Source organism: Sylvia atricapilla, chromosome 26, assembly GCF_009819655.1.
Source record: "Sylvia atricapilla isolate bSylAtr1 chromosome 26, bSylAtr1.pri, whole genome shotgun sequence".
NCBI lineage: Eukaryota > Metazoa > Chordata > Aves > Passeriformes > Sylviidae > Sylvia > Sylvia atricapilla.
The window spans coordinates 3,626,702-3,651,928 of NC_089165.1; the positions used below are offsets into that span (position 1 = coordinate 3,626,702).

Below are 25,227 nucleotides of genomic sequence, written 5' to 3' on the forward strand. Positions count from 1 at the left end.
CGCCGCCGCAACCGAACTTGGCGGCCGCTCCCGGCCCCGCCCCCCAGCCGGACCTCCCCCCGCGGCCCGCGCTCCGAGCGCTCCCATTGGCTGCAAGCGCTGTCCGTCAGGCCACAGGGGCGGGGCCACCGCCGCCCGCGGGCCAGCAGGGTGCGTTGCGCCGCGCGGTGTCTGAGGCGGCGGCTCCGCTCCGCGCCCGCCGCGCCCGCTGCCGCCGGTACCGGTGAGGAACCGCCGCGAACGGGGCGGGACGGCCGGGGACGGCGGGAGGGGACGCCCGGCTGGCTCAGGCCGCGGCTTGGCGGAGCCCCCGCCCCGGCGCGGCCCTGCCCGGGGCCCCTCTCCGGCCGGAGGGGGGGCGGCGGGGCCGGGCCGGGGGAGGCGTGAGGGGGCTCCGGGGACGGTGAGGGGGGTCTGGGCATGGGGAGAGGGGCGGGGGGCCTCAGCAGGGCGGTGCGAGCCGGGCAGGGCCGGGGGCGGGGGGCTGTGGGGAGCTGGAGGGCGGCACTGAGGGGCCGGAGCGGGCTGAGGGCACCGGGGGCTCGGGGAGAGCCGGGCCGGGCCGGGAGAACCCCCGGGCAGCTCCGGGGACCGGCTGGGCGGCGTTCGGGGCTCCGGGGGGGCACAGGGCGGTGCTGGAGCCTGGCACAGCGCTGAGGGTCCCCGCGGGGCCCGGCACACGGCTCGGGGCTGTTCGGGGGCGCAGAGGGGCTGCCGCGGGGTTTGGGGCTGTTCTCCGCCTCTGTGGGGCGAAGGAATTAAATGGGTGAGGGGCTGAGGGTGGGTGCCATGGCGAGGGGCCTCGCTGGGTGGGTGAGGCGACAAGGGACAAGGAATCGATGAGGGGCACGGCTCAGTGCCAGCTGCTTGAGAGGCTGGCTGACTTTAATGGGGAAACACAGGCTGGCTTTTTAGGGGGAAAAGGAGATGGGGAGAATCCCCCAACACGGCATAATTCACTTGTTTGTTTCCCGCCGGCCAGTTGAGGGTTGGCTCGGCCAGCAGAGGAGCCGTGGCCGGCCCAGGACAGCGGCGGGCAGGATCCCGGCAGGATTCGGGAATTGTGTGGGTTACATAAAGGAGGGCTGGCTGCAGGAGCTGGGTTTTGTGTTATCGAGGTGTAGAGGAGGTAAGTGGGTGCTGCAGACAAAGGCAGAGAGAGAGAGAGAGAAATCTGTCTCCTGCTCCTCACTCGCGATTAGAGGTGTGCGATGGGGAGCTGGGCGTCCTTTAGGACTTGGAGAAGTGCAGAGAAGCAGAGATTTGGAGCTGTGGGTACAAATCTGATATTTGCCTCCGTCCTGGGCTTGTGGCCATCAGGTGTGGCCTGAAAGCAAAGCCAAAGGGGCTGGGCTGGAGCTGTGGCTGCTCTCAGACACCTCTGCTGCTGCTTGGAGGAAGTTATTGTGGATAAATAGGGTTTTTTTTTGGAAAACTGGCACCCTCCAGCTTTGTGAGCTTTTGGGACACGTCCAATGGGGGTGACTCCGACCGGGGGAAAATCCGATGTGTGACCAGAGCACAGGAGTCAGCAACTCCGTGTTGAATCCGAGTGAACTCGAGGCCTTTTCGGGGGGATTCTTTGGTTTCCTGCAGCTTTTCAGAGCCCGGCCGTGGCTTCTCAGGGCTGAGCTCGGGCCTCCATCCCCGGGAGGCTCCACAGGTCTTTGTGTCGCTGCTGGGAGGGATATCCACAGGCAGGTGAGCACATCCTGGAGCCTTCAGCTCCGTGAGCATAGAACAAATCCTTCCCGTGAGTCTGTGACTCTGTAGCCACCATTTATCCCCTTCCTTCGCGGCGAAAAACGGGGGGGAAAAAAGGAGAAAAGGCTCTTCCTACCCACAAAAAAAAAGAAAAAAAGCTGGATCAATAGGGTTAGAGGGAGCTGATTGTCCCCGGAGGTTTCCTCCTGCCATCTGTGGCTGTGACACGAATGGAAATGACTCTTTTGTGTGGCTGCCGTGGAGGGGCTGCCGGGGCTGGCACAGTTTTGGTGCCGTTCCCGTTTTGCTGCTGTCCCCATCTCTGGATTCCCTGAAGGACTCGATCACCCAGCGCTGTCCCCGGAGCTGAGCTGGTCCCAGTCCGGAGGGGAGCTGTGACACCCAGCTTTGTCCCCTGCTTGTCCCCTGCCCTGCCCGCCGGCCTTATCTGCCCGCCTGCCTCGTGCCCTGGGGCTGGCCTTGTCACCGAGCCCTGCTGGCATTGTCACCTGGAGCTGGGGGTTGTCACCGAGCCCTGGAGCTTGAGGTTGTCACTGTGCCCTCCTGGGGTTGTCATTGTGCCCTGGAGGTCGGGATTGTCACCTGGAGCTGGGGTTTGTCACCGAGCCCTGGAGCTGGGGTTTGTCACCTGGAGCTGGGGTTTGTCACCTGGAGCTCGGGGTTGTCACTGAGCCCTGCTGGGGTTTGTCACTGTGCCCTGGAGGTCAGGATTGTCACCTGGAGCTGGGTTTGTCACCAAGCCCTGGAGCTTGGGGTTTGTCACCTGGAGCTTGGGGGTGTCACCTGGAGGTCAGGGTTGTCACTGAGCCCTCCTGGGGTTGTCACTGAGCCCTCCTGGGATTGTCACCATCCTCTGGAGCTGAGGGGTGTCCTCTGGAGCTGTGGGGTGTCACCGAGCCCTGCTGGGCTTGTCACCATGCCCTGGAGCTCGAGGTTGTCACTGAGCCCTCCTGGGGTTGTCACTGTCCCCTGGAGCTGGGGGGTGTCCCCTGGAGCTGGAGAGTGTCCCTGAGCCCTGCAGCTCATTAACCTAACGAGGGATCCCCACTTCTCCTGCCTGCACTTGTCTCCAGAGGAGACTCTGCCCCTTGGCAGAGGCTGGTTCTGTGGCAGTCCCCTGGCTGTCCCCTGGCTGTTAGGGGATGGTGGCTGTCCCTGCCCCGCTGGAGCCGCGCCTGGACGAGCTCCAGCTCCGGAATGATCGCCCTGGGAACGCTCTGGTTCATGGAAAGCTCCAAGTGGCCACTTGTGCAGTGGCCAGCGGGTGGGGAAAGCTGTTTGGGGCACCCTCAGGAGGAGCTGGCACTTAAAAAAAAAATCATTTTCTTGCCTTTTCAGCCCTAACCATGAGCTCAGGGTGGAAAGATGGGCTGGGTTGGATCTGTAAGCCCCAGTGCAGCTCTGCAGGGGTTTGCAGAGCTGCCAGAGGGGTGGGAAAAGGGGGTGGGGACCCAAAAACCTGGGAAAGCAGCGGGGGGAATTCTGTGGTTGTTTGGGGATTCTTGTGCCTGGGAAAAGAGAGTGAGAGAGGGGAAAAGTGATTTATAAAAATATAGTGTCTGTGCTGATGTGAGCTAAGTGAGGGAGCTGCCTGAGGCCGTGGATGAAGTGTTGTTTTCCTCGTTTTTATGGGAAACCAGAGGAGTTGAGGTCACCAGGAATCTCCTGGGGTGGTTTGGGTTGGAGGGACCTTAGAGCCCATCCAGTCCCAGGCAGGGACATCTGCACTGCCCCACGTTGCCCCAGGATTCCAGCCAGAATTCCAGCCTGGCCTGGATGGAAAGGTCCCACTGCTGAGCTTTGAGGTGAAACCCCTCAGTGCTCCAAGATCCTGGGATTCCTGAAGTGATTAATTCCAATATTCTGGGGTTCCTGTAGTGGTGGAAACCTCTAATTCCAATATCCTGGAATTTTTGTAGAGGTGGAAACCCCTCAGTGCTCCAAGATCCTGAGATTCCTGAGGTGGTGGAAACCCTTCATTCCAATATCCTGGGGGTCTTGAACTGATTAATTCCAGTATTTTGGGTTCCTGTAGTGGTGGAACCTCTAATTCCAACATCCTGGGATTCCTGAAGTGATTAATTCCAATATCCTGGAATTCTTGCAGAGGTGGAAATCTTTATTTCCCAAATCCTGGAATTCCTGTAGTGGTGGAAACCTCTCATTCCAACATCCTGGGATTCCTGAAGTGATTAATTCCAATATCCTGGAGTCCCTGAAGTGGTGGAAGCCTCTAATTCCAGCATCCTGAGGTTCCTGTGGTGGTGTAACCACAGAAATCCTCTGTGGAGCTGGATCCTGGATTCCCAAGGTCTCTGCTCAGGGTGTCTCTGTCCTCCTCACCTCTTGCCAGGTGATTTTTTTATTTTTTTGTTTTTTTGCTTCATCCTCCTCTCCTTTGGCTTTTCCACAAAGTGGGAAGGGAAAACAGAACCAAAACCATAAATCCAGTTCCCTGCCTGCCCATTGTCACATTCAGACAAAAAAAAAAAAAAAATAAAGCAGCCGAGCTGGGCAGAGAGAGAAAGCTTTGTCTTAAATATTAATTAGTCCGAGATTTGCCCACTTAATTTGTACTTGACAATAAATTGCTGGGATGCAGAGAACTGGCAGAGCTCAGGCCTTGCTTTTGGTCCCCACTGGTATCATCTGTGCTGCTTTTGGCCGTGCCAGAGAGGGCCTGGGTGACAAACCCGGGGACAAAGGGGCCATTGTGCCCCAGGGACTCCTCACAAAACGCTCCCCAGTTTAAATCCCCCCACAAAAAAAAAAAAAAAAAAAAATCACCTTCTGAAATGTCGTGTCTTGGTCCAAAAATCCCACTTTTTTCTTCCTCTAAAATACCTGAGCAGCCACAAATTCATTAAAAAAAAAAACCACACCCTAAACCTAAAAAAGTGGTCGTGGGGATAAATTCAGCTGGATGAATTCTCGTTGGTGGGGGCTCTGAGTGGGATCAAAGCTTTGTTTTAAAGGAAAACAATTCCCTGGTTTTTTTTTTTTTTCCTGGGAATGAGCTCTGGATTGAGCTGCTCCTTCCCAATTCCCTCGGGGTTGGACTCTCCAGCAGCTCAGGGTGAGGTTGGTGTGGAAGGGCTGGGAAGGGATTGGCCCTGACGTTAAGGACATAAAAAAAAAAAAATAAAACCAAGAAAAAAAAAAAAGAGAAGAGGAAATTCGGGCACGCTGCTGAACGCCGAGACACAAAACAGGAAATTTAGTTAAAGGCTTGTGCTTTTTCATAATTTGTCCTGTGGTTTTTTGTTTTTTTTTTCCCTCTCCTGACAGACAAGAAGGAGTTTTAAAGCACTTCAGTCTGGGTTGGGTCAGTGCAGCTGGAAACATTCCCCAAATTTCCGCTCCAAGGTGGATTTTTAGTGGCTCTTCAGAAGCTGCAAAAGCTGAGAAACCTCGGCAGCTCCTGCTTGGTTTTCATCTTTCAGAAAGCGAGCTGGAAAAGTGAATTATCTGCAAAATCCTCTCCTCCTGGTGGGAATGGAGGAGCAGCAAAAGGAGCCCTGGTTCCAGAGGGAAGGAGATTCCCTCAGGTGACAGCAGGGAGGTGACAACTGAGGATGGACCTTCTGCCAACCTCCCCCCACCCAAAAAAAAGCTTTTTTGTTTTATTCCCGACTTGTCCCCTCTGGAAATAAACCCCAAATCTATTTTTAAATCTATAGAATAGTTTAGAAAGGGATTTTTTTGTTGTTTTTTTTTTTTTTTTCCCAGCCCTGGAGGCATTTTGTCCATTTCTGCCTCATCTGCAGTTAGAAAAACGCCCAAGATTTCAAACCACACAAGATTTCAACGTTCCTGGTGTGGTTTAACCCCTCCAAAGCTCATCCCGAGCTGGGAACTGCAGGAGGATTTCTCTGCAGGAGCTGCTTTTGGGAGGTTTTTTTGTTTTTCATTTCCTCCACTCGGAGTTACTTCTCTCTTTGGTTTTGTTTTTTGTCGCTGGCAAAGGCTCGGTGTTTATGCTCCATAAATCCTGACGTGGCCCCGGCCGCTCCTCACAGCAAGTGGTGGTGCAATTCCCAAACAAATGTGGGGAATTTCAGCAAACTTCTCTATCAGGGAGAAAAGCAAGGCCTGGGAGAGGCTCTTTATTCCCTTTTTTTGTTGTTTTATCACAGCAAGACCTCGTGGTGAGGCTGAGAATTCCTGGTGGCGTTTCCAGCTTGGGAATTCTGTTCCCTGAGCGTGGTCTCGGCACTTTGGGTGGTGCAGGATGCAGGAGTGTGAGCAGGAAGCTGCAGGTGCTGCATTTCCAGGCATCCACAGGAGCTGGCAGCGATTCCAGGCAGCTTTTGGGGACCATTTTTCCTGTGGGAAGATCCACGGGATTCCATCCTCAGGCAGGATGAATTGCTCTGATCCCAATGAAACCTTGACATTCCCGTGGTTTGGGATGTGGAATCCTGATCCATTGGCTGCTTTTAGGACCATCTGAGATCTCTCAGGGTTTTTCCTTCCAGCTGGAATCTTGGTGCTGCTTCCCCTAAAAATTCCTGCTGTTCCCTGGGATTGTCCCTGGCCAGGCTGGGAATAGAAGGTGACACTGGATGGACTTTTCCAGCCCACACCATTCCGTGGTTTTCCAGCCCTGGAGCTGTGCAGCAGGCTGAGGGGGTTTTTTGGGAAACAATTCCATGCTCCAGACATTCCCAGCAGAGGTTCTGGCGCAGGCAGCAGCGTGATCACAGACTGGTCTTGGTCTGTCCCCAGTTTGTCCCGGGGCTCTGAGCTGAGCTGGCTCCTGGCGCTCCCACATCCCCGGGATGAGGATGCTCCTCCTGCCGGGGCTGGCTGAAAACTGGGAAAAGGGGCTGGGAAAGGGCTGGAGAACTCCTGAGAGAGCTGGGAATTCCTGAGGGAGCTGGGAAAGGGCTGGAGAACTCCTCAGGGAGTTGGGAAAGGAGATGGAGAATTCCTGAGGGAGCTGGGAATGGAGATGGAGAATTCCTGAGAGAGGAGATGGAGAATTCCTGAGAGAGCTGGGAATGGAGATGGAGAATTCCTGTGGAAGGAGGTGGAGAATTCCTGAGGGAGCTGGGAATGGGCTCAGCCTGGAGCAAAGCAGGATCAGGGAATATCCCCAATGTCCCCAAGGCCCTGACAGGAGGGGACAGTCGGGGCTCTGCTCCCAGAGGACACCAGGACAGGAGGGAACGGCCTCAGGGTGCTCCAGGTGGGACAGGAGCAGGAATTTCCTCATGGAAATGGTTGTTAAACCTTGGAAAGAGCTGCTCAGGGAGGTTTGGAGTCTCCATCCCTGGAGGTGTCCCAGGAATGCCCTGGAGGTGTCCCAGGGTCCCCTGGAGGTGGCACTTGGAGCTCTGGGCTGGGGACAAGGTGAGGATCCTGGATTTGATGATCCCAGAGCTCTTTCCCAACCCAAATCCCGTTTTTGGTGCCTCCACCGCCCGTCCCGTGCCTGTCACACAGGGGACCTCGCTGCAAACCCATTTCTGGGAAAAGGCAGCAGAGGCCCGGGATTTTGGGGGAGGTGAAGGAAAAACCCCGTTTCTCCCCGGGACCGACTCTGGGGCAGTCCCGGGGCAGCAGCTCCATGGGGAGAGCGGGGACAATTCCTGCCCTGCAGCCGGGGACAGGGGACAGGGCTGGGGACAGGGCTGGGGACAGGGCTGGGGACAGGGGACAGGGCAGGGGACAGGTGGGGACAGAGGTGGGGACAGGGCAGGGGACAGCCTGGGGACAGCCTGGGGACAGGGCTGGGGACAGAGGTGGGGAGAGGGCTGGGGACAGGGCTGGGGACAGGGGACAGGGCTGGGGACAGGGCTGGGGACAGGGCTGGGGACAGGGGACAGGGCTGGGGACAGAGGTGGGGACAGGGCAGGGGACAGGGGACAGGGCAGGGGACAGGGCAGGGGACAGGGGGCTGGAGACAGGGCTGGGGACAGGGCAGGGGACAGAGGTGGGGACAGGGCAGGGGACAGGGCTGGGGACAGGGCTGGGGACAGGGGGCTGGAGACAGGGCTGGGGACAGGGCAGGGGACAGAGGTGGGGACAGGGCTGGGGACAGGGGACAGGGCAGGGGACAGGGCAGGGGACAGGGCTGGGGACAGGGCTGGGGACAGGGGACAGGGCAGGGGACAGAGCTGGGGACAGGGCTGGGGACAGAGGTGGGGACAGGGCAGGGGACAGTGCAGCCTGCAGTGCAGCCTGGCTGATCCCGGCCGTGTCACCCCCCAGCAGAACTGGGAAGGGAATTTTGGGACGTTGCAGAAGGCTGGGGATGGAGCTGCCGAGATCCCCAAAACCTTGGGCATGTGGGAGCTCAGCGCAGGGTGTGAGCCTCTCCCTGATGCCATCACTCCTCGGGCTGATCGCTAATTAACCCGTGAACATTCATTATCCCACCCTCGCCTTTTCTTCCCCAGGAGCTGAGCCGCCCCGGGGCTCCGTTCCCTCTGGGCTGGGGGGAGGATCTTTGGTTTTTGTGAGCACCTTTTGTGGTGTAACCCCAAATCCCACAGGCACCTGGGATAGGTGATACCTGTGATATCCCCTCGGCTCCATCCCGTTTTTGCCGGTTTTTTTTTCGGATTTATGTCAGTTTATACAGACAATTCCCATCCCTGCATTGCCAGGATGGAGGGAATCAGCACTTCCCTGCCTGCTGCTGAGGAATATCTTCATGGCAGCCCAGTTTAAGGCTATTTCCCCATTCCAACAGGGGCTTTAATTCCATTTGAACACTCCCAGCCACTCCACGAGCTCATTAATGCTCTTTGCTGCAGAGATTTCTTCGCCCTGGGGCAAAAAAAACCTTCCAAAATTTTATTTTTTCCCTTTTTTTTTTTTTTTTTTTTTTTCTGTTAAGGTGTGAAGAAAAAACGCTGTTTTCTGGTGTTCTCTGGAAATAGTTCTCACCTTTGGAATAATACTGGAGAGAGGCAGAGGGCTGAAAATAGCAGCAGCTGCCATAGGCCGGGTTTGGAGTTGTGTTGTCAGTCATGGGAACAGAAATCCAATTCCACCTGCGGATGAGCATTCCTGAAATAGAAGAGGGGTTGTCAACCACCAGAGCAGATGCATTGTGTGCATCCCTGGTGCCAGGGAGAGAAAAAAAAATTAAAAAAAAAAAAAAAAAATCCACATTTTCCAGCGGTTCAGGAAAACTTGGCGGAGTCCCTGAGCTGCGTTTGGTTAAAATTTAGTGGTTTGGAGGTAAATTTTTTTTGTTTTTAGGGATAATAAAAGGTGGCTGTGATTCCACAGGGATTCCCAGAGGGAGATTTTGGCAGCCTGGAGAGGGAAGAGCTCTCGGGGAAGGTCGGTGGAGGGGCAGGAAGTTTTTATGGGAGGCTGAACGAAGGAAATGGATTCACAGCCAGGGCAGGAGGGAGCAATCCCAACCCTCCTGAACCATTCCAGGGACAAATTCTCCCTGCCCAACATCCCCCCTGCAATTCCAGCTGCTTTTCTTCCCCAAAACGTGCCTCTTTTAAACCCTTTTTTGTTGTTTTTTTTTTTTTTTTCTCCCTGATTTATTCATCTCGTCCTCTGAAGAGCTCCTGTCCCCTGCCCAAACAAACCCTCCTTCCCTCCGTGGTGTTTGCTGTGTGCAGGCTGCTGAAATGACGGGCTTGGATTCCTGCTGGGACTGCTCCAAGTGCTGCTGCTGCCCAGGGGATGGGTTTTGGGCCTTTGGGGAGAAAAATAAACCACAATTGGCTGGGTGGGAATAAGGCTGGGCCTGGCCACTTTCCATTTCAGCCCGGAGCAGATGGGAAAAGCTTTTGTCCACATCTGCATTTTCCTGAATGTTTTCTCCTCTTCCCTTGCTCTGGGTGGTTGTCAATTGCAGGAGCTGGAAAAAAAACAAAATCTGTTATTTTCTTTCTGTATTTTAGCCAATTTTAGTGGGATTATCTGAAGGAAAAATCCGGTTTTTGGGAGGTTTTGTGGAAATGAAATGGAGGATGATGAGGGCTGTTAAATCCTCCCAGGAGAACACCATTATCCCCGTTTCAGAGGTGGTTGTGGAGCTGCTGGTTGGAGGAGGAAATCGAGATTTAATTAATTAATCCTTGTCCCTAATTCCTGTGTGCATTCCCATCAGCCTGGAGGAAGTGGGAATGAGAAGGAATTCCAGGAGCAGAGCTGGCTAAAGCTGCAGAAACTCTGTGTGATATATTTATAGCTAGAGCTGGATCCATCTATTCCAAATGTGCTGGGAAATAAAAAAAAAAAAACCCCACAATGGATTGGGAAGTGAGAGGCCAGGAATGTGTCACCTCCCAGGAACGGGGATTTGCTCCAGTCCCTGCATTCCCAGCAGATCCTGCTCTGGTTTGCTCCAGTCCCTGCATTCCCAGCAGATCCTGCTCTGGTTTGCTCCAGTCCCTGCATTCCCAGCAGATCCTGCTCTGGTTTGCTCCAGTCCCTGCATTCCCAGCAGATCCTGCTCTGATCCAGGCCTATAAATAATCCCTCTGCAGGGATCTCCTTAGGGGCAGGATTTGGGGGAATTCTGAGGGTTTTTGGTGCTGCTGCTGAGCCCTTTGGGGGTTTGGTGGTGGGGCTGGGGGTGAGGATGACACCAGGAGAGCTGCAATCCCACGTTCCTGCCGGGATCCTGGGATCTCTCTTTTTTTTCTGTGCTCATCTGTGGAGTCTGGGATCAAAAATCTCAGTTGGTATCAACTTAGACCTGGCTTTGGACACGTCTGTTCAAAAAGAGATTTTTTAGGAGGGGAGTGAAATCTAAAAGTCCTCAGAGGAAAGTTTTAGTGAGGATGATGCACTCGAGGTGGAGTTCTCCATGCTCACCTGTGGAATCTGGGATAAAAAATCCCAATTTCTATCAGCTCAGACTTGGCTTTGAATCCATCTCTTCCAAAAGAGGTTTTTTTGGGAGGGGAGTGAAATCTAAAAATCCTCAAGGGGAATTTTAGTGAGGATGATGCAGGTGGCATTAGAGGAGACTTTCTCTGTGCTCGTCCTTGGAATCCTTGGGATTAAAAAAACCCCAGTTTGTATCAACTTAGACCAACTTTGAACACATCTATTCCAAAAGAGGTGTTTTACTGAGGAGAAAAGGAGAAAAGTCTAAAAGTCCTCAGAGGAAAGTTTCAGTGAGGGTGAGGAGGTGGCATTAGAGGAGGTTTTCTCTGTGCCCATCCTTGGAATCTGGGATAAAAAAACTCTATCACCTTAGGCCTGGCTTTGGACACGTCTGTTCCAAAAGAGATTTTTTTGGGATCCCAAATCCCCCTGGCACAGTTCCTGGCCCTGTCCCAGAGGGCACAGCTGGGAGCTGCAGGTCCCCTGAGTGTCCCCTGAGTGTCCCCTGAGTGTCCCCTGAGTGTCCCCTCAGGTCCCAGCTGGAGCCCTCGGCTGCTCCTCGTGTGTGCCCACAGCCTGGAGTCCCCATCCAGATGTGCCCCAGCACACCTGGAACCCCTGTCACCTCATCCAGATGTGCCCCAGCACACCTGTGTCCCCTCCCAGGGCGGCTGTGTCACCTGTGTCCCCTCCAGGCGATTTAAAAACCTCAGGACAATAATTTGTGTTCTCTGCTCCCCGCGGGGGTTTATCCCCACAAAATTCCAGCGTGGATTGGGGGTTTCTCTGTTGGGAACAGAGTTTTGCTCCAGGGTTTTGCTGCTGGAAGCCTGGGATGGGAACAAACCCTGCCTGGGATATTGACCCTGGAGCCTGACAAATCCTGGGGCTGGCCTTTATCAGAGGTGTTTTCCCAGGGAGGAGTGGAAGGTTCCAGAAGGAAGGAAGGGTTGGGTTTTTTTGTGGGTTATTTTTTTTTTTTTTTTTTAGGGAAGCAAAACTCCTTAACCACATCCTGGCCACTTGATTCAGACAAAACAAGGAACTGAGGAGGTGTGAAAGTTGTGAGGGGCTGGGATGGGGGGAAACATCGGGATGGGGGAAAACTTTGGGGTGTGGAGACAACATGGGGATAGGGGGAAAACTTTGGGATGGGGGGAAAACTTTGGGATTTTTGCACAGATCTGTGCCCTGTCCATGGGCATGAGGCTCCTCAGGTCCTCAAACCCTTCCCTGAAATCCCTGAGTTTCCTTTGCTTCTGCTGTGCTGGGGCCCAAACTCTGCTCCCTTTCCCCTTTTCCCCTTTCCCCCTTTCCCCTTTCCCCTTTCCCCTTTCCCCTTTCCCCTTTTCCCTTTTCCCCTTTCCCTTTTCCCCTTTCCCTTTTCCCCTTTCCCGTTTCCCCTTTCCCGTTTCCCCTTTCCCTTTTCCCCTTTCCCCTTTCCCCTTTCCCCTTTCCCCTTTCCCCTTTCCCCTTTCCCGTTTCCCCTTTTCCCCTTTTCCTTTTCCCCTTTCCCCTTTCCCTTTTCCCCTTTCCCTTTTCCCTTTCCCCTTTCCCCTTTCCCCTTTCCCTTCCCTCCCTTTCCCCCTTTTGCAGATGTCATTCTCCCCCACCTGACAAAGGAACAGAAACGCAGCAATTTTCCCGAACCTAAACAGTGGCTCTGTGTTTCCAGCTCCCCTGGAACTGGAATTAATTGAGTGTGTGGGCTTTTTAATTGGCTGCTTGTGGGGAGGAGCAGGAGATGGAGCTCTGCAGCTCCCTGCCTTCCTCTCCCCTTCCTTTCCTCACATCTCCGTCCCTCTCCGTGTCTTTCCCTCCCGGGAGTGGCTCAGGTTGTTTTTTTCCCGGTTTGTTTGGTGGGAGCTGCTCTCTCCCAGCCTGGGGAATGTCGGGGATGGAGCTGCTCCCTTCAGCCCCTGACAAATCCCCGGGGTTGGTGCAGGGAGCTGGGGCTGTGTCTCCACTCCTGGGGCTGCTCTGGGAGGTGGGAGAGGGAAAAGGGATGGAGCCATGGGTGGAGGGAGGGATGGACAGACAGACGGATGATGGATGGAGGGAGGAAGGGATGGATGGACGGATGATGTATTGATGGATGGATGATGGAGGGATCCATGGATGGACAGACAGACAGATGGATGGATGGATGACGGAGGGATGCAGGGATCCATGGATGGAAGGACAGACAGATGGATGATGGATGGATGATGGATTGATGGATGGATGATGGAGGGATGGGTGGATCCCTGGATGGGACAGACAGACAGATGGATGATGGATGGATGGATCCATGGATTCATGGACAGAGGGATGGAGGGATGGGTAGATGATGGATGGAAGGACAGACAGATGGATGGAGGGATGATGGAGGGATGGGTGGATCCCTGGATGGACAGACAGACAGACAGATGGATGATGGATGGATGGACAGACAGACAGATGGATGGTGGAGGGATGTTTCCCTGGCTGGATGGATGCTGACAGATGATGAGCACAGGGATGACATCCCTCATTCCCATGGAGCCACCTTCAGCCTCAGAAGTGGAATTGCAGAGCCTGGAGCTGCCAGACTCCTCAGGAAACACTTTCCACCCACCAAAAAAAAAAAAATCTCTTTGGGAACAGATGTGTTCAAAGGCAGGTCTGAGCTGGTAAAAACCGGGATTTTTTTATCCCAGATTCCACGGGTGAGCACAGAGAACTCCACCTCAGGTGCCACCTGCCCCTTCCTCACTGAACCTCTCCTTCAGGACTTGAGGATTTCAACCCCTGCCAAAAAAACTCTGAAAGGCAGGTCCTTTATATTGAAATGTAAATAAAGCACCCCAAAGGACACGCCCTGCTGTGGCTGGGTGGATTTAAATCAGTCTGGATTGGGCTGGATTCCAGCAGGGAAAAAAAAAGGGGAAAAAATAGGGGAAAACAGGGGAAAAAATGGGGAAAAACCAGGGAAAGAAAGGGGAAAACAGGGGAAAAATGGGGGAAAACCAGGGAAAGAAAGGGGAAAACGGGGAAAATGAGGAAAAAAGGGCTACTGGAAATAGGGGAGAAGGTGTGAGGTGCTTTAAATAGTTCTGGAATGGACTGGATTCCAGCAGGGAAAAAATGGGAAAAAACGGGGGAAATGAGGAAAAAAACAGGGGAAAAATGGGGAAAAAAGGGGGGAATAAAGGGGAAAATGGGGAAAAAAAGGGAAAAAATGGGAAAAGGTGTGAGGAGCTTCAGCTGCTGGGCTCAAAGCAGGTGTTGAGAGGAGCAGGAATTCCCTGCAGGATCCTTTCTGAAGGATCTTTCTCCCCGTTTCTTTTCTTGTAGGAGATTTTGTCCTTTTCCCCTGCAGTGCCCTGAGTGCCACAGGAGGTGGGGACACCTGCCCAGGTAAGTGCCAGCAGCACCCACAGACAGCCCAACACCTCCTGAGCCCCACATCAGGGCATTTCCCACCCAAAATTCAGGGGGAAAGGATCCCAAAACCATCCAGTTCCAGATCAGGGCATTTCCCACCCAAAATTCAGGGGGAAAGGATCCCAAAACTATCCAGTTCCAGATCACGGCATTTCCCACCCAAAATTTGGGTTTTAAGGATCCCAAAGCCCATTCAGCCCCAAATCAGGACATTTCCCACCCAAAATTCAGATGTGAAAGATCCCAAACCCATCCAGCCCCAAATCAGGGCATTTCCCACCCAAAATTTGGGTAGAAAAGGATCCCAAAGCTCATCCAGGTACAAATCAGGACATTTCCTACCCAGAATTTGGGTAAAAAGGGATCCAAACCCATTCAGCACAAAATCAGGGCGTTTTCCACCCAGAATTTGGGTTTTAAGGATCCCAAACCCATCCAGCCCCAAATCAGGGCATTTTCCACCCAAAATTCAGATGGGAAAGATCCCAAAGCCATCCAGTGTCAGATCAGGGCATTTCCCACCCAGAATTTTTGGGGAAAGGACCCCAAATCCCCCCTCAGTCCCACCCCAGGGTGCTCCAGCCACGCTGCCCAGTGTCACCTGTGCCAGGTGGCAGTGTCCTGATGTCCCTGCCCTCACAGGGACACACCCAAAGCCCTGATGTGGGTGAGCTGCTCCTGAACTGGAGCTGTTCTTCTGAATCCCATCCTTTCTGAACTCCATCCTTTCTGAATCCCATCCTTTCTGAATCCCATCCTTTCTGAATCCCATCCTTTCTGAATCCCATCCTTTCTGAATCCCATCCTTTCTGAACTCCATCCTTTCTGAATCCCATCCTTTCTGAATCCCATCCTTTCTGAATCCCATCCTTTCTGAATCCCATCCTTTCTGAACTCCATCCTTTCTCAATCCCATCCTTTCTCAATCCCATCCTTTCTCAATCCCATCCTTTCTCAATCCCATCCTTTCCCCTGGATTTTGCTGATCCCTTCCCTCCCAAACCCCTCTGTGACACCACATCACCACCCCTTCATTCCTCCAACATCCTCCCTCTTCAAAACCCTTCATTAAAAAAAAAAAATCCAAATTTCGATAGGAACACCCAAAGCTTGTTCAAAGTGACTGACCTGCCCCAGCAGCAGCAGCAGCTCCAGGAGTGTTCCCTTGTTCCTTCCAGGAATAACCAGGTCAGAGTGGTTCCTTGGGCAGAAATTCCATGGTTTTTAGGAGATTCCAGCCGGTTTTTTGTGCTCCATCGGCTTTGGAGTGGCCAAGAGAGGGCACTGTGTCCCTGGTGGAGCCCTGCGTGAGCTCCTCATCCCAGCGAGCTGACTAATTAACTGACACACTCATTAGCAGCTCTTTTGGGGCCCGGACACACTCATGTGACCGCTGCTGCTTTCCCTGAGTCCCTGGCAGCGTTTCCTCTCCCTCACTTCCCTAAAAAAAAAAAAAGAAAAACACACAAAAAAAGAAAAAAACACACACACACAAAAAAAAAGTCTTTTCCCTGTCCCACTTGCGTCACTTTGCCCTAATTTGTGCACTTGGGGTGTCCTCCAGGAGGATGTGGGAGGCTGAGGTTTATCCAAACCAGCAGGAAAAGAGGGAAAAAAAAAAACAAATAGAGAACTCGAGGAGGTTGTTGTTGTTGTGATTTGTTGTGGGAAAAGTTCCTGCTCCAGCTCAGAGCAAAGCTTTGGTCAGAGGGGAGGGACCCTGATCACTCAGGGCTGGAGAAATCCATCAAAAATAAATCTAGGGAGAATAGGACAGGTCTCACCAAAACCAGGAGGAAAATGGGGAAAAAACCCCCCAAAAAACAGAGAACTCAGGGAGGTTGTTGGAATTTGTTGTGGGAAATGTTGGTGCTCCAGCTCAGAGCCCTGATCACTCGGGGCTGGAGAAATCCATCAAAAATATAAATCTAGGGGAGAACAGGACAGGTTTGATCCAAACCAGCAGGAAAAAGGGGAAAAAAAACCAAAATGGGGAAAAAAAAAACAAAATGGGGAAAAAAACCCAAATGGAGAACTCGAGGAGGTTGTTGTTGTTGTGATTTGTTGTGGGAAAAGTTCCTGCTCCGGTTCAGAGCAAAGCTTTGGTCAGAGGGGAGGGACCCTGAGCACTCAGGGCTGGAGAAATCCATCAAAAATATAAATCTAGGAGAGAATAGGACAGGTCTCACCAAAACCAGGAGGAAAATGGGGAAAAAAAACCCAAAATGGGAAAAAAAAAAAAACCCAAACCCAAAACAGAGAACTCAGGGAGGTTTTTGTTGTAATTTGTTGTGGGAAATGTTGGTGCTCCAGCTCAGAGCCCTGAGCACTCAGGGCTGGAGAAATCCATAAAAAATATAAATCTAGGAGAGAACAGGACAGGTCTCACCAAAACCAGGAGGAAAATGGGGAAAAAAACCACCCCAAAATGGGGAAAAAAAAAACCCCAAAACAGAGAACTCAGGGAGGTTCTTGTTGTAATTTCTTGTGGTATGAAAGTTCCAGCTCAGAGCAAATCTTTGATCCGAGGTTTTTCTGGAAGTGTGGAAGGGGAATTTCTCCAGCCCCGAGGCTCAGGAGGGTTTGAAGCTCAGCTCTGGGGGTTTTGGGGTTTTGGGGTTTTGGGGTTTTGGGGCAGTTGTTGGGTAATTTGCTGGGTTTTACGGCAGGGACAAGAGCAGCTCTGGAGCTTTCTTCCATCCAAATGATCTCCTGATCCTGATTTTTTCTCCGTTTTTAAATCTATTTGTTTTGCCAATCAGGATTCTCACCTTTCCACGCTCTCAATTCTCCCCCTATTCCCGACACAAATCCCATTTTTTGGGGATTTTTTTTGGGATTTCTTTTGGATTTCTTTTGGATTTTTTGGAGATTTTTTTGGGATTATTTGGAGATTTTGGGGTGATTTTTTTGGATTTTTTGGGGGGATTTTGGGGGGGATTTTTTTTTTCTGGGCATATTTTTGGGGGGGATTTTGGGGGATAATTTAGAATTTGGGGGGATTTTTTTGGTGCTTCAGCTCATGCAGAAGTGGAGCTGCCCTGACCCAGGAACCACGACTGAACCCCATTTCCCAGGCCTCATTAAGACAATTAATTCCCTCACTAATTACCTGTTCAAAGTGGCTGATGCTGGAAAATTGAGAGCACTTGTGTAACACCAACCACATTGAAACAACCTCACAAAAAGTTGCTCTGAGGTGAAACTTAATTTCACTTAATTTCACTTTAAATCCAAACTTTCCTTCCAAATCCTCTCTCCTGGATTTTTCCCTGTGGAGAAAATTCCCAGTTGGGCAGGAAAAAATGGGAATATTCCCTCCCTGGATTCATTTGGAGCCAGGATTGGTAGATGAGGATTATTTTTATGGGGATTTTTTTTTAAAAGAGATTTTAAACAACTTGATATTGGCTATTTTTTCCTGGAGAAATTCCCAGATTGTTGGAGCAGCTCTGGGGGATAATTCTGGAGCTTTCAGCTGCTCTCTGAACATTGCAAAGGCAATTCCTTCTCCCAGGGCCACTCCAGGAATGGGATGGAATAAAACAAGAAATGTCAGGAATTCCCCCTCAGCTGGATCCTTTTCCACTGGTGTGGGATTGAAAATTCCTGAAATTTTTTGGGAGGTTGTTGGGGTGGGATTTAAAAAATTCCTGTTGGTTTTGGGGATGTTATTGGTGTGGATTTTAAAATTCCTGCTGCTGTTGGGTGGGATTTTAAAATTCCTGCTGTTTTTTGGGATGTTATTTGTGTGGGATTTTAAAATTCCTGCTGTTTTTTGGGATGTTATTTGTGTGGATTTTAAAATTCCTGCAGTTTTTTGGGATGTTATTTGTGTGGATTTTAAAATTCCTGCCGATTTTGGGATGCTCTTGGTGTGGAATTTAAAAAACCCTGCTGGTTTTGGGGTGTTGTTGGGGTGCAATTTAAAATTCCTGCCGTTTTTTGAGGTTTTGGTGGTGTAGATTTTAAAATTCCTGCCGTTTTTTGGGGGATGTTATTTGTGTGGAGTTTAAAATTCCTGCCCTATTTGGATTTTTTTTTTGGTGTGTGTGGATTTTACAATTCCTGCCCTTTTTTGGGATGTTGTTGGTGTAGATTTTAAAATTCCAGCAGTTTTTTAGGATTTTTTTTTGGTGGATTTTAAAATTCCTGCCCTTTTTAGGATTTTTTTGGTGGATTTTAAAATTCCTGCCCTTTTTGGGACGCTGTTGGTGTAGGTTTTAAAATCCCTGCTGTTTTTTTGGGATTTTTTTTTGTGGATTTTACAATTCCTGCTGCTTTTGATGTAGATTTTAAAATCCCTGCTGTTTTAGGACATTTTCAGTGCTACAAAAGTTCCCCTCTGGATCCTGGCAGAGACTTTGAGCTGAAATAATTCCATTAAACCTCTGGATCAGGGCAGGGGATTGTCTCTGCTTGGATCTCCTTGGAACAGCTACAGACATTTGCTCAAACTGGAGCATTTAAACACAGATTTTTAAATGATTTTTATTGCTCTTTGACCCTCCAAAAGGAGGAAAAGGCGATTTTTTAATGGTCGTTTTGGACAAAAAGAAGCTGGAAAGTCAAATCCATCCCCGGAGTGTCCCGAGCACAGGAGCTGCTGCCCCAGCACAGTTTGTTCCCTCAGCCTCAGGACCTTTGTAAAATCTCATTTTCCAAACAACTCCTGGAAATTGGCACCCCAGAAGCAAAAATTAAAAAACCTCTCAGAGTTTTAAAAATAGCTCTGAAATGAGTCTTGTTGTTCCCTTGTCCTGAGGATCCCTGGAATTTTGGAAGGGTTTTAGGAGATTTGGCTGAGCAGAGCTGGAACCCTGAGGAATTTTTTTTTATTATTATTATTTCCTGAGGAATCTTTTCCTGTCAGGAGTGAATTCCTGCTGCCTGCAGGGTTTATTTTAATTTTATTTTATTTTATTTCCTCTTTTGCTCAGAGGAAAAACAATTCCTGGGTTGGGAAAAAATCCCCTTGGAGTATCCCAGGTGGGGAAATGTGCTGCTCTTTTTCCTCAGACCCACGAGGTGTTTTTGTGCTTAAACTGAATTAATCTGATTTATTTCCTGGAATTTCACCTTTCCCCACACGGATCCAGCTGTGCCCAGGTGTGTGAATCCCAAAATTCCTCCCAGGGGCAGGATTTGCCTTTGGGAAGACTTTGAGATGTCAGCTGGGATCCCTTTAAGGTCCCACCCAGCGATTTCCAGATCCCCGAGGTTGTGAATCCCCCAGAGCCTTTTTTTGCTTCCCTCTCCTCTGATTCTTCCCCTTTTTAGGGCTTGAAAAAAAAAAATATTCCAGAGCCTTTTGGCCAGCACCGAATTCCCAATGAGCTTCCCACAGGGAATGAGTGCTGGCTGCAGCAGCTGTTCCCCAAAAAAACCCCCAAAAATCCCCCCAAAACCCCCCAAAAATCCCAAAACCCTCCCCCAAAAAAACCTGGATACAGCTGGGAAAACCTGGATACAGGCAGAAAATCTGGGATACAGGCAGGAAAACCTGGATGCAACTGGGTAAACTTGGATACAGGCAGGAAAACCGGGATACAGGCAGGAGAAGCTGGGCACAGGCAGGACTTTGCCCACTCTCAGTGTGACATTCCCAGCAGGAATTGCCCTCCGTGGGGAGGTGGCAGAGCTTTGTCCCAGCCCGTGTCCCAGGGGCCTCAGTGTCCCTGGTTTGTCCCTGGTCCATGTCCCTGGGATGTCCCCAGTCTGTGTCCCCAGGAGAGCCTCAGTGTCCCCGGTTTGTCCCCAGTCCTGTCCCCGCTCTGTCTCCAGTGAATGTCCCTGGTTTGTCCCCAGACTGTCCCAGGGGCATCAGTGTCCCTGGTTTGTCCCCAGTGAATGTCCCCAGTTTGTCCCCAGTCCTGTCCCCGCTCTGTCCCCAGTGAATGTCCCTGGTTTGTCCCCAGACTGTCCCAGGGGCATCAGTGTCCCTGGTTTGTCCCCAATCTCTGTCCCCAGTTTGTCCCCAGTCCTGTCCCCGCTCTGTCCCCAGTCCTGTCCCCGCTCTGTCCCCAGCTGGCTGCAGCAGGAGCCTGTGGAATGTGGCATTCCCGGCCTTTGCAGCGGGAAGGGGCTGGCAGGAGACAGGGGCAGAGGCCATTCCAGAGATTCCAGAGATTCCAGCGGCTGAGATCAGCTTTGGGCCGGGCTTTGGGCTGAGCTTTGGGCCGAGCTTTGGGCCGGGCTTTGGGCCGAGCTCTGGGCCGAGCTTTGGGCTGAGCTTTGGGCTGAGCTCTGGGCTGAGCTTTGGGCCGAGCTTTGGGCTGAGCTTTGGGCTGAGCTTTGGGCCGGGCTTTGGGCTGAGCTTTGGGCTGAGCTCTGGGCTGAGCTTTGGGCCGAGCTTTGTGCTGAGTTTTGTTTTCCCTCCCGGGGATCCCGAGGGCTGGGAACAGCAGCAGAGCCAAAGGTGGGATCATTCCCTGTTCCCTGTTCCCTGTTCCCTTTGGTGCTGCTGCTGCATCCCAAAGGAATTCTGAGCTCCCTGCAGGGCTCTAAAGCGAAAATTGAACCTTTTTTAGTGCAGGATTAATTCCATTTGCCCAAAGTTGCACCGGTTTTAGTGCAGGATTAATTCCATTTCCCAAATCTGCCGCCCCCAGGGGGGAGCTGTGATTCCTGGGACAGCTCAGATGTGTCTGTCTTGGAGCAGCAGCAGCTGAAACAAAGAAATAAAGTTGTTTTCCAGATCCAGCAGTGTCTGGTGAGCACTTTGTGCTCCCCGGGAGCAGGAAAGGAAATCTGCTTTCGCTCTGGGGAACTTGCCCCAGGCCAATGTCACTGAGACACTCTGAGACCCAGCGAAATAAAGCCCCTGAGCATTTATCAGATCTCAGATTTGGCCTGCAGCTGAATAACAACGGCCAGACAACTTCTCTGGAGGTGCTTGGTAAAAGAAAAGGTTTTAGGGATGATAAAAATAATGAACAGCATCAACCAAAACGAACAGAAGTGTGGAGAACCCTCTTAGTCCAAAAAAGCCATGGAGCAGCTCTGTGCAGGTTTTTCTGAACCTGATGGTCCAGGTGGGCTTTTTTTTGGGTTTGAATTGGGATTTTTCCTCAGAACTGGTTTTGAGGACCATTTCCAAAGCCCAGCCAGTTGCCCCTGTGCTGGGCCAGTTACAGTGAGGGGAAGCCAGAAAATCCTGGGGCTTCTGTTGAAGGGTTCACTGGAAGTTTTCCCTTGTTTGGAAGCGGTTTCTGGGGTGTGGGAATGCCCTGGGAAAACGGCCTGGATGAGGGGTGTGGGATGGGATTGGAGTGAGTTTGGGATGGGATTGAGGTAGGTTTGGGGTGGGATTGGAATGGGTTTGGAGTTGGTTTGGGATGTCTTTGAGATAGGTTTGGAGGTGGGATTTGGAATGGATGTGGGATGTGTTTGGAATGGGTTTGGGATTAGTTTAGGATGGGTTTCGGATGGGTTTAGGATGTATTTGTGGTGGGTTTAGGATGGGTTTGGGATGAGTTTAGGATGAGTTTTGGATGAGTTTGGGATGTGTTTGAGATGGGTTTAGGATGTGTTTGGGGTGGGTTTGGGATGTGTTTGGAATGGGTTTGGGATTAGTTTAGGATGGGTTTGGGATGAGTTTAGGATGGGTTTTGGATGAGTTTAGGATGGGTTTGGGATGTGTTTGGGATGAGTTTAGGATGGGTTTGGGATGGGTTTAGGATGGGTTTGGGATGGGTTTGGGATGGATTTAGGATGGGTTTGGGATGTGTTTAGGATGTGTTTGGAATGGGTTTGGGATGAGTTTGGGATGAGTTTAGGATGGGTTTTGGATGAGTTTGGGATGTGTTTGGGGTGGGTTTGGGATGGATTTAGGATGAGGTTAGGATGTGTTTGGGATGAGTTTAGGATGGGTTTAGGATGAGTTTAGGATGAGTTTAGGATGTGTTTGGGGTGGGTTTGGAGGTGGCTGGCTTTGGCGTGGTTTGTGTGGAGCCCTCCTGCAGCCTGGAGCTGATTCCATGGGATAGGGTGGCTGGAAAACCCCTCTGAAATCAGGATTGCTGCCCAAATCACCTCTTCCCCCCAAATCCCTGGTGCTTTTCCCTGCCCCTGGAACCTCCCAGGCGCTGCTCTCAGCCCACACTCCTGCTCCTGCCTCCTCCTTCATCAGCTGCACGATGAATTCCCTGGAATTCCCATCCTCTTGGGTCCTTTGTGGAGTTCTGAGGGACATCAGGACTGCTCCAGCCGGAATGAGCAGTGATCCTCATCATCCAGCTGCTCTTTCCCATCCCTCCCATCCCAAATCCTGCTCAATCCTCCCCCAAGGAGCCCAGGGGCTGGGGGAAGAGCTCCGTGGAGCTCCAGATTTGGCTGGAGGTGCCCAGTTCCACAGGGACAATGGGACAAGTGGCTTAAAGCTGCTCCCAGCCCAAAGAATTCCAGAATTCCCTGATCCTCGGGGATTGTCCCAGCTCCATCCCAAGGGCAGTTCCAACCCTGCTGCCTTTATCTCCAATTCCTTTTTGCTCTCCTGACCTGCCCCAAATTTTTTTTTTCCTCTGTCTTCACCTTATTCCCACAAACGTGAAATCCGTACAAAAAAAAAACAAAAAACCAAAAACCCCAAAACAAACAACAAAAGAAAACCCCAAAACAACCAACACCAAAAAAACAAAACAAAACAAAACCAAAAAAAAAACAAACCCAAAAAAACCAACCCCCCTCCAAAAAAAACAACAAAACAAAAACAACAAAAAAAAACCAACCCACCACAAACCCCACAAACAAACAACAACAACAAAAAAAAACCCAACCCTACCCAAACAACCTTTAAACTGCTTTTTTTTTTACCATCCCTCACCCCTGAACCCACCACAGCAGGAGGAGGAGGCAAAAGGAACCTCAGCCCAGAATCACTGACGTGGGTTTGACTCCTTTATTAGAAAAAAAAAAAACCCAACCAAACGAAAACAAAATTCCTGTTTGTGTTGGAGCCGGGAAAACGAGCGGGGTCAGGTTTCAGCTCCCAGGGGCTGTTGGAATCCTCCGCTGGCTTCAGCCGGGTTGAGCAATGTCAGACTGCGAAGAGGCACGAGGGGTTTTGTTTTTGTGTTTTGGGAACTCTGCCGAGGTCAGCTCGTTCCCGCAGGAGGTTTTCTTGGAAGTTCGACCTGCTCTGGATGTGCTGAGCCCGGGGCAGGCACAGGGATGGGGGTGGGATGTCCTGCAGTCGGCCCCGGGGGATGCAAATGCTGCTGCTGGTTTGGGGTATTCCTTCCTCACTCCCCACAGGAAGAGTGAGGTGAACTTGTTTTCTTCATATTCCACCCAAAAATGGGGTAAATTGCTCTTCTTCTTCATATTTCACCCCAAAAATTGGGGGGAATTCTTCCTCTTCTTCATATTCCACCCAAAAATAGAGGAAACTTCTCCTCTTCTTCATATTCCTCCCCAAAAATGGGAGAATTCCTGCTCTTTTTCATATTCCTCCCCAAAAATGGTGGAAACCCTCCTCTTCTTTATATTCCTCCCCAAAAATGGGGGAATTCCTGCTCTTCTTCATATTCCTCCCCCCCCAAAATGATACAAACTCCTGTTCTTTGTGTTCTTCTCCAGAATGGGACAAAACAGCTCCTACTCTTCAGATTCCTCCCCAAAAATGGGGAAATTCCTCTTCTTCATATTCCTCCCCCAAAAATGGGAGAATTCCTGCTCTTCTTCATATTCCCCCCCAAAAATGGGGGAATTCCTCCTCTTCTTATGATTCCACTCCAAAAATGGGGAAATTCTGCCTCTTCTTCATATTCCCCCCCCAAAATGGGGCAAACACCTCTCCCTCCCCTCATTCCCTCCCAAAAATAGGGGAAACTCCTGCTTTTCTTCATATTCCTCCCCAAAAAATGGGGAAATTCCTCCTCTTCTTCATATTCCTCCCCAAAAATGGGCAAATTCTTCCTCTTCTTCATATTCCTCCCCCCAAAAATGATACAAACTCCTGTTCTTTGTGTTCTTCTCCAGAATGGGGCAAAACAGCTCCTACTCTTCAGATTCCACCCCAAAAATGGGGAAATTCCTCCTCTTCTTCATATTCCACCCCAAAAAGTGGAGAAAATCCTGCTTTTCTTCATATTCCTCCCCAAAAATGGGGGAATTCCTGCTCTTTTTCAGATTCCTCCCCAAAAATGGTGGAAATCCTCCTCTTCTTCATATTCCTCCCCAAAAATGGGCAAATTCCTCCTCTTCTTCATATTCCTCCCCCCAAAAATGATACAAACTCCTGTTCTTCGTGTTCTTCTCCAGAATGGGACAAAACAGCTCCTACTCTTCAGATTCCACCCCAAAAATGGGGAAATTCCTCCTTTTCCTCACATTCCTCCCCAGAAATGGTGCAGGCAGCTCTCCCTGTCTGATTTCCCCCAAAAAAACGGGTCAAACACTTTCCTGTTCTTCACATTTCCCCTAAAAAACAAGGCAAACCTATTTTCTTCTTCACATTCTCCTCTGAAATGGGGGAAACTCCTTCTCTTCTTCATATTTTCACCCCAAAAAAAATAGGTCAAACACTCTCCTGTTCTTCACATTTCCCCCAAAAATGGGTCAAATGCTCTCTTATTCTTCACATTTCCCCCAAAAACGGGTCAAATGCTCTCCTATTCTTCACATTTCCCCAAAAAAATAGGTCAAACATCTCCTATTCTTCACATTTCCCCCCCAAATGGAACAAACTCCTCTCCTTGCCTGATTTCCTCCCCCAAAAAGGGAAAAAAACCTCTCCTGTTCTTCACATTTCCCCCCAAAAATGGTCTAAATGTCTCCTGTTCCTCACATTTCCCCCCAAAACAGAGCAAACCCCTCTCCTCATTTCCCCCCTAAATGACACAAACCCTTCTCTTTATTCCCCCCATAAAAAACCCCAAAAATTCAGTTCAGACCCAGATATTTCCCCCAGCCCTCATCCTGATTATAAAATCAGGAAAAGAGATTCCTCTGTCCCCGTGTCGTTATTCTGATTGTTCTGATTCTGGATAAATCAATGTCAGCCCTGATTTCCCAATGGATAATTGGGGATCAATCAAAGCCCTGATTATTGCCACCCCGGGGGTCAATATCCCAAATTTTAACTCCAGCAATAACTTGGGGTGATGGGGCTGAATTCCCTGTTTTCCTTGGCAGGAGGAATCCAGGAAAACCCCAGAAAATCCAGGAAGATCCCAGAAAACCCCAGAAAATCCAGGAAAATCCAGGAAGATCCAAGGAAATCCAGGAATCCACCGGGATCGGGGACTGGGGAGGCTGAGACTGCTCTGCAGTAGGAAGGTG

General features: G+C 51.0%; 2 long non-coding RNA genes across 2 annotated transcripts; one reads left to right on the forward strand and one right to left on the reverse strand.

Moving 5' to 3' along the window:
• Window positions 1-25,227, forward strand: LOC136371905 (uncharacterized). Its single transcript, XR_010745417.1, has 3 exons — window positions 1-223; window positions 13,855-13,921; window positions 25,133-25,227. It is a non-coding gene; the product is annotated as an uncharacterized lncRNA (long non-coding RNA).
• On the reverse strand, window positions 2,105-2,638 carry LOC136371811 (uncharacterized). The gene is made up of 3 exons (XR_010745405.1): window positions 2,619-2,638; window positions 2,354-2,373; window positions 2,105-2,213 (listed from the first exon to the last, which is right to left on the reverse strand). It is a non-coding gene; the product is annotated as an uncharacterized lncRNA (long non-coding RNA).